Source organism: Equus przewalskii, chromosome 18, assembly GCF_037783145.1.
Source record: "Equus przewalskii isolate Varuska chromosome 18, EquPr2, whole genome shotgun sequence".
Lineage (NCBI taxonomy): Eukaryota > Metazoa > Chordata > Mammalia > Perissodactyla > Equidae > Equus > Equus przewalskii.
This window is the reverse complement of record NC_091848.1, coordinates 32,383,913-32,393,214: the sequence shown is the minus strand read 5'-3', so window position 1 is coordinate 32,393,214 and position 9,302 is coordinate 32,383,913. Positions and strand designations below refer to the sequence as shown.

The 9,302-nt window shown below is 49.8% G+C and overlaps 1 long non-coding RNA gene across 1 annotated transcript; it reads left to right on the top strand.

The window, feature by feature from the left end:
- Window positions 1-2,799: 2,799 nt before the first annotated feature.
- Window positions 2,800-5,598, top strand: LOC103560653 (uncharacterized). The gene is made up of 3 exons (XR_547257.2): window positions 2,800-3,095; window positions 3,678-3,794; window positions 4,007-5,598. It is a non-coding gene; the product is annotated as an uncharacterized lncRNA (long non-coding RNA).
- The last annotated feature ends 3,704 nt before the right edge of the window (window positions 5,599-9,302 follow it).

Sequence of the window (9,302 nt, the reverse complement as noted above, 5' to 3'; positions counted from 1 at the left end):
GCAAAATGGACTGATGAATTCCCTCTTCTCTCCCTGGGTGTCAGTTGATAAAGAATGCTGCATCTGGAACACAGACAGAAGATCTAAGGGATGTCAGCAAGTGGAGATCACTGGATAATGGGGGACCCAGAGATGGAAAGTCAATTGGTCACGTGAAATCATGGAATACATGGGTTGGTAATTAATCACCAATGAACCACAAAGCCCAGGATGTATTTTTTAAAATTTAACCAGAGTTATTGGATATGTCTAATAAAAATCATAGTAATCATGAACTGATTTATTTTTTTTATTCTTTTACACCCATTCTTCTGGAATATTCAAGCAAATATCCAATCTCAAAGGGAGGAGCTGGGAGTGGTGGTGTAGGGGCGTTGAAAACATCCTACAGTGGGAAACAGAAGTTCTAGCCCAAGCTCTGCAACCAATTGTGTATGTAGATGTTTCAGAAGAATGTCCCTTTTATCCCCTCCTATCCTCCTGTAAATTACAGTTCGATCAGGTGCTCCTACGTGACCCTGAGATCAAAGGTGTATAGTTTTCCCACGTCCCTTTCCAAGGCCGCCATCATTTCCCATGGCCTTCTAACCAAAGGGCCTCGGGGTTTACTCAAACACTGGTCAGCTTGTAGCACACTGTTGGCCAAAGCAAGGTTTCCTGATGACAGCTGTGGATTGGGAGCCTTGAGAAACAGAGGGCTGCCATCAACCCATGATCCAGTGTCTGCCCTTCAGTTTCAGATGGCGTGGTCCCCGGATAGCATAGGGGGACGAGTCAAAGTCAGTGGCCCTACACTGGAGTTTCTCGCTCTGCCATTGTGTCTTACGGAGGCTCAGCTTTCCCACAGAGAAACCGAGGTGGCACCTTTAAGCCAGAGTCCTGTGATTGTGTATTAGCTGAGCTGGCCACCAACACCCCTTGGCTGTCCCCCAGAACCTAGCGGTGAGCAGCCATCTGCAGGGGGTGGAAGGAAAACAGGAATGTCCGCCATCTCTCCGCCACCCACTGCCCAGTGCAAACACAGTCCTCACCCCTCAGAAGCAAGTAATTAGACGTTCCCAGGGCGGCCTGCAAATTCCTAACCTCTCTTCGGGAGGTAGGGAGGGAAGCGATTGCTACTGAATATTTGTCTATTTTTCTGTCTGTGGGTGAGTGTGTATTGAGAAAGAGATAGTGTGTGTAAGCCTCCCCTTCCCACCCTGTGACTTACACAACTGGGTATTTACACACCGCATGATCCCTGCAGGAAAAGGCAAGTCCCCAGCTGCTGTGGAATTTTGAGAGATCTCCCTGGAATGCCCTTATGGGATGTCTGGTTCTAATTGCCTCTGTCAGCCAGAGCTGGCGAGCTGGCAGGAGCAATGAGAGGTGAAATTGAACAGATTCCAGTTCACATCAGACCCCCAGCCCTGCCAGAGTCCCCTAAGGGCCGGAAAAGAAAACAAATGTGGCCATGGTGGTGGGTGTGGCGGAAAGAATACTAGGCTGGAAATCGGAAGGCCCAGATGCCACCGCTAACGCCCTGGACCCATCACTTCCCTGCTCAGGCCTCCAGTTTCCTCATTTGCTAAATGAGCGGCGAGCACTGGCCGGTCTCCAAGGTCCCTTCCCAGTCTCAGATTCGGGGACGGAAATGTCAAGCTCTCATTGTGGGGCTTGTGGGGACGTTTTCTTTTGAACTTTAAAACCAGACGCTCTGCATTTTTGGATCTTTAAGAAGAATGGGGAAAGGGAGAGGATTTCATTCCCACCCATTATAACCCAGCCCCAGCCCCATTCCTCCTACTGTCCTGGGCTAGGGACGGCTGGAGAGCTGAGCGATGACCCTGTCGGAGAGGAGACAGAGATCCTGTAGTTTCCTAGCGCCCCCTATAGGCCCAAAGGGCAGTCAGGCTGAAACAAGAGGTGTCCAGGGAGCCAGCCACCTGCACCCCGGCACCTCAAGACTTCTACTGCAGAGCCTCAGGTTTTAGAAGCAGACAGTGCAAATTGGCCCCGAATTTGTGGAGAAGTTTCTCTCTCTTTTAAGCCTATTGTTTTAAGGCTCAAGCTAAAAACATTGAACCTGGAGCCACACCAGTCTGAGGTTGAACATCTAGGAGCTGCCTACGGTACATGCACAGTACAGCATGAGTCACCAAATATCAAATACAGAAGGCTTCCAGGGCAGCACTCTGCTCTTCCCCGTCCACTCACCCCCACCAGCCCCCTTACCCCACGGACCCCACAGCTGACGTTTGCACATCTCTGTGGTGAGGAGCTCACTGCTGTCTGAGTCAGCCTGTATCAGTTAGGAATTTTGTTTGGCCACTAGTAACAGGGTCCAAATCACAGTGATTTCGTTAAATTGGGAGTTTATTTGCTCATCTAATGAATGTCTGCAGATAAGCTCCAGTCCTCCAATCATTGGGAACTAGAGCTCCTTCTAGATTTTTCCTCAGCCATCCCTAGGGCATGACTTCCTCGGGCATCATGGACCAGGATGACCATTTAAGTTCTAGCCATCACTTCTGCACTCCAGAGCCAGAGAAGGGGAAGGTCCCAGGTCAACATGGTCCCTTCCACTGTCAGTCCCCTTGAAGACCCACCCAATGACTTTTGCTTGCATCTCATTGGCCACTCCATTGCCACTTTGAATAAAATTGAGATCTGCTGCTAAGGAAGAGGTGGGGATGGATATTGGGTCAACATCGATGAGATTGCCATACAGTCCATGTGTGTTGAGAGAAGCAACGAATGGTGTGTAGTTGTGTAGGAGTCTCCTGTGGACACTAGTTTCCCTCTGTCTGCAGAGAAGACAAGGAGCTCTGTGTGCTGGCTCACCTGGGAGTGCTCACCTGTTGGGAGAGCTCTTCATCTCCCACACAGAACCAGACCTGCCAAGTTGTGGGGAGAGATGCTATCTGCCAGATCACTCTCTCCTGAAGATGATGCCAGGCAAGTGAAATCGGCACCTTGCTCTGAGCTAGGCCACTCTGGCACTTTCCCTAGAGACAACTATGCCAGCTTACCTACGAGGACACAAGCCCAACTCCAGAGATGCCCCTGCACGGTGCTCGCCACTGGGTCTGGGACCAGTGAGCACCTCCTTCCAGGTAGGCTCCAGTGGCTTCATTCCAGCCCCCCCTCCCCACCCCTTGGGGGAGATCCCCAGCCCATGTCTGCATGTACCCTCCACTCCAGGGAGAGAGTTCACTGCTTTATCCCCAGATTTGTTCTGCTGGGAGTCTAAGCCGTCCATCAGTTCAAAGGGCAAGCCCTTACATGTTTAAATTTAATATTTACAATGGTAGACAAGGAATAGGGGGCAAATATAGACTGCTTTGGCCCTGTGGCTAACTTCTTCTTCTTCTTTTTTTTTGGTGAGGAAGATTCACCCCAAGCTAACATCTGTGCCAGTCTTCCTCTATTTTGTGTGTGGGTCGCCACCATAGCATGGCTGCTGTCGAGTGATGTATGTCTGTGCCAAGGATCCGAACCCGGGCCACTGAAGCAGAGCAGGCCAAACTTACCCACTAGGCCATAGGGCTGGCCCCCATGGCTAACTTCTTAATTAGCTGCTTTCTGGTTTTCTGGTCTCCAATGCTCCTGGTCCTTCAGGCCTGGAGGGGAGGCCCTACCTTCCCCTGGTCTCCAGGCTCTGCACCATTGGGTGGATGTGATCTCTTCCTCCCCAGGAGACCCACAGGCCTTTCCTGACGTTTTATCCCTCCTCCTTGGACTACTGCAAGGCCACTTGCTTGTGAAGGAAACTGAGGCACGGAAAGGTGGTTGCTTACACTGGACCAAGATGTGTACGTGGAAGAAGGGCCCTGGGGACGGGAGGAGAAAGCTGAGGGGTGGCGGACCAGGCTTTCCTGGGGCAACCACTTTCTAAATCTCCTAGGGGTGCCTCAGTGCTTTCCTCTGTGTCTCAAGGGGCATTTCTTTTTTATTTCAATGGCCATCTACATAATTCAATAACTGCACCAGTTGTGTGTTACAATAAACTGCATTCTCTTCACAGAGCAGCATTCGAAGTGGGCCTCAGTTTCTGCCACTCTTGTTGGACACGGCCTGAAAATACCTCTTCCTCCTTCCCGTCACTTCTCTCCATTCAGTTCCCTCATGAGATCGAATGTGTTTAAAGAGAGAGGCCCTTAACCAGACAATTAAAGTAGGATTTCCCTTTAAGATGGAGTTTGCAGAAAGGAACCGTGTTTAAAAGCAGGGACCACCTCTTTGGGAATGCAAAGGAGAGAAATAATCAGCTTCAATTTGCGAAGAACCATTTGTCATGAATGCCCTACAACTATGTCTGTTGTAGATCTTTTCTCCAGTATAACTAAGTTATTGAACATATATCATGGAACGTTTCTAGACTCTGGGGCTCTGCAGACAGCCCCCCAGAGGCCAGCTTTTCCATTTCTTACAATATATACTCAGGCAAAGACAGAGTGTCATTCTTAGCACTTTGCGAATTGGTATTTTTTTTTTAACATAGTTTTGTGCTGTTTAATGCTAGGTGCTTAATACCTTGGAGCACTTAAAATCCTAATAGCACGTTGAATTATCACTGCTTTGCAGCCAGGGAGGCTAAAAGAAAGGTTTAAAAAAATGATCAGGTGCCTGTTCTGTTCAGTTCAAGGTGGAAGCAGAAAGTTGAGTCCCGGGACGACATTACATCGACAGCGTGCTCCCCTCCTAGCGTGTCTGTGTATATGGAAATTATTATTGAGAAAGCTCAGCCAAGTGTCTCCTTTCTCAGCAGCTCAATTCTAATGCCTCCAAAGCACAAAACCAGAGTGGCTGGAATGGAGCAGCAACTTGGTTTGAATAAATCATTTCAATTCCTGGAGGGTTATTTTCCTTATAAAGCAGGGGTCATGTCCCCCAAAGATTGGTGCAAAGTCTCTTGAATTCTTGGAAAATGTTCATGGGAAACGCAAACAAGGATGTATCTGTGAGCCAGCCCTGGTGACCTAGTGGTTAAGTTCGGCACTCTCTGCTTCAGTGGCCTGGGTTCAGTTCCCGGGCGCAGACCTACACCGCTCGTCTGTCAGTGGCCATGTTGTGGTGGCGGCAGCTCACACACAAAAAAGGAAGGTTGGCAGAGGCTGTTAGCTCAGGGCGAATCTTCCTCAGCAAAAAAAGAGAAAAAAAAACACACCTGCAATGCTTTCTTAATACCTATGTGGGGATTATTTGTTTAATGAGCACTGACTGAAGATTTCATCTACACTGCATTCTGGGCACATAGGACAGGACTCAGGCATGGACCAGAAGTGTTATAGAGCAGAAGGGGGTACATTTAACCCCAGCCCATAAACTTGAAGATACGTATGCTCAGTAAAAAGAAAACAGAAAAGATATAGAACAGTGGATATGGTATGCTGACATTTGTATAAAAAAAGGAGAGAAGAAAATGGATACACATTTGCCTGTATTGTATGTATAACAGATACATCTGGTAACATCAGTTAGTAGGAGAGGGGGAATGAGTGGTGGGATTAAGGGATAGGAGAGAGAACTTCCATTCATACCTTTTGGACCTTTTAAATTTTAAACCATGAAAATGTATTACCTATTACAAAAAAATAAATAAAATTTAATCAAAAACACAATGTGACCTATTCCAAGGGGCAGGGGAGTGGCTCAGAGGCCTGGGAGTGGGAGAGCAGGATGAAGAGGCCACTGTCTCAGCCAGCCTGGCTGATGGTCATGATGTCCATTGACCTCAGACTGGATGCCTCCTGCTGCCCAGAGCCCTCCCAGGGGCCAAGGGCAGCATGTGTCCAGGAGTCAAGGCTCATGTTATTTCTTCAAGCAAACGATAAAGTACACGGGTAACCAGCTATCATGTAATGCTCTTCAAGCAAAGCAACAAGCATGCTTATGTCCCTGTCTGCTGTCGAGGGATGCAGACCAACCAGAGGGTATCCCAGAAGCTGGCCAGGACGTGCTAGAAGGGAGAGTCGAAGACATCAGCGTGTAGTCTGGTTATGAGAGGGTGTGTGGAGCCAAGACTCCTGTCTCCAGCTGTTTGAAGGGAAGCTGGAACACAGGCCAGATGAGAGCCCAAGTGGAATATTTCTTGAGCAAACTACAGACTTCAAGCTGCCTTTCCTCATCTGCAGCAAGGGGACAATAGTACCTATAACAACAATGCCCCTGGGGTTTTCTTGTTCAGAGACGTAACATATGCAAGATGTCTGGCACTCAGCGAGCACTCTGCAGGGGCTCCCTAGCCCCATCTCCACCATATGCATTTCCTGTCCAAGCAAGGACATTTGTCCTGGGAGGTTCCAAGGGCTGAGGGCTGCACGCAAATGGACTTGGTTTCCTTTTAGAAAAGACTTTCTTTTAGATAGAACTGTTCAAGGATAGAGCAAATCTCTCTCAATGGGCATCCTTGAGAGAATGGCATTTTACGGGAAGAAACTGAAGGTTGTCTTTGCTGTCTCTAAGTTCACTATACAGGAGGCGGGATCGGAGCACCAGGCCCCCATTTCAGGGGCCGTTGCTCTGGGCCCTTCCTCCCTACGCTTCTCTGCTCCTGTTCCAGAAATGCTCAATTAAGAAAGCATTTCCAGACCTCTCTGCGGCTGGCACCACCACATTTTTTGCATTCCCTGCCTCTGCTGCTCCCGGAGCTGCGAGCTGTGAGAGCTGTGTGTCTGTCTGCGTGTGTGCATCTCACCTACCTCGGGAGAAAAGGGTGTATGTGAGTCCTGTGACCCAACCTAAGAGGGATTTTCTCTTTTGACCTCACAATGCCAGCGAGGGGAACCTTCTCCAGATTCTAGTGATGACCACAAGAGAAGCAAGTGTCTTCTTAGGGAGAATGCCCTTAATTGAGCACTGACTCTCAAGAACTTGTGAGCAGACGCTGCTCTGGGCCCATGGGGATTACAGGATGGAGGGTGTCTAGCCCCTGCCCTGGGGGCAACCACCGTCAAATGGGATGGACACACACTTATGAAATCAACTCCCACTCTGGCAAGCTGAGAGAGATGCCCAGGGAGATAAACGCCTTAGAGACCCAAGGAGAAGCTGGTGATTAATTCTGACACGAGGCACACAGGTCAGCGATGGCTTCACACTGTAGGTGAGGTTGAAACTGGGGTTCAGAGGTGAGTCAGAGGCTGACAGTGGGAGGAATGAATAGGATTTCGAAGTTCTTGCTGGCTTCATCTGTGATCTGTGAATCCTTTTGTTCTCCTGCGTTTTCACACCAGTGAAAGCATTTCCCCTTCCAGGGTGTGACCCGCCCTTGCTTCAGACACCCTTTTGGGTGGGGCCTTGCAGGACATCTCTGGCTGCCAGAGCTGAAGCTGGGCTGGTCCTGGCCAGATCCGCTCCCCACCCCCAGGGAGACTCTGCTCCCCTTCCCTTTTTCTTTCTCCCCTCCAGTGCCCTGTCTGCGGAAACTTATCCAAGTTCCAAGTAGTAAATTTAAGGCCTTGGCAGCCCTCCCACAGATGACTCCCAACTTATCCCGTTCCAAGGGTGGGGGTGGGGAGGCCAGGAGTTCAGGGCTGAGGATGTGGCCCGCCGTGCGAGAGCTCTGGGCGCCATCTGCTGGCAGAAACTAGTGGCCAGCTTGGAATGGGAGGCCAGGGACAGGCAGGAATTTACCAACAAAAGGGACAAGTCCTGGATCTCCGACAGTGAAGGGCATTCACTGTTTAACTGACATCAGACAGAAAAAGGGGAGAAAGGAAGTGTGTATGTGCATGCATGTGTATATGTGTGCACATGCATGTGCCCGAGTTTGTGTGTACGTGGATTCCTACATGGTGACTGACTGCATGCTGGGCCCGGGTAACCTGGAGGGTGTGTTGGGATGGTGTGCATGCTTCTGTTATTGTTTGTTAGGGTGAGTATATGGGACTGTCTCCAGAGTAAAACGACAGTAAATAAGAAGATAATCAGGCCCAGATGTATTCCTCCAAGGGAAGTTTCCAGATGTCTTCTCATTAATCCTCAGACCGAACGTGTGTGATGTGCGAGACTCAGCTGATTGCATTTTCAGTTGGGGAGAGTGAGACACGCAGAGTGATCAGGACCCAGAGTGAGAACGCTGGTTTTCCTACAAGCATCAAATGACCCAGGGATAAAGACCTGCAAGGTCATCTAGTTCATCCTCATTATTTCACAGAGAAGGAACCATGAATTTAGTGAGGGAAGCACAAAACAGAGATCCTATTCGATTACCTTTAAAGTCTTTCTCAGCCATAAGTTCTGATGGACAAACCCCCACCCCAACCAAACCCACTATTAGTGCCAGGAGGATCCTCGGTACCTACGCCCCTGCCCAGCCCACCTCGGCCTCACCTCTTCTCTATTTACCCTCCTGGAGGAATTTCCTGACCCGTAAATCTGGAGAGATTTATTATTTCCTGAGGCATCCCGTCCTTGGAAAATGTGGCTTTCCGGTTGCAGACTCAGAACCATGCTGGGGTCACGGCTCTCAAGTGGGAGCAGAATTTCTCCTGGATGGTGGTGAGGCGGACACTAGCCATCCATCGCCCCCAGAGGGGCCACCAAGGGCACCACTTACTTTTCCTGGCTCCCAGCTAAAGCTGCTGGAACAGCCAGATCAGGAGTTTCTCTCTGCAAGTTGCGAGAGCAACCAGAAGTCCCAGAAGAACTGAAGGGCCTGGTGCCTCTCCTCGCACCACCTGGAAGAAGGCAGGAGGGGAGCTGGGGTCTCCCTCCTTCTCTCTAAAACCGCTGCCTCTGACTCCAGTCTTTTCCCTCCACTGTGAGAAAAATCTTCCTGAAACACAGCTCAGCTCAGAATCCTGCAGGCAATGCCTCCTTTTCCCTATAGGATCACTCCAAACACCCCTACAGGGTCTTCAAGCCCCTCAGACGTTACCTTCATCTTCCTCCAACACGTGGCTTGCTTGCTGTGTTTTCACACGTGAGCTCCAGCCACTCTGGTCCCTTCCCTGTTCCTTGTCCCCCCCACCCCATGCTGTTCTGCATCTACACCAGCCCTACTGTCACCCCCTGCTTCCTTCAACCTCACATGCCCTTTCCTCTACTTCCAAATGTTGAAATCTTTTCAGTTTTCCAAAGGCCTATCTCAAAGGTCACCTTCTCCCGGAAGCCTTCAGGAATCTCCTCCCTCCAGACTGAACAGAATCTCCTTTGACTCTCCCAGCATGTACTCGGTCTGCACCTCTTCAGGTCCGTGTAGAATGCTTTATTTTACAGCTCCTTGCTCACCTTGATTATCCGCCCTCGTAGCTTCTGAGCACCTTGAGGGCAGGGGCAGCATCTTGTTCTTCTCCTGCATCCCCCTCCTCCCTCCC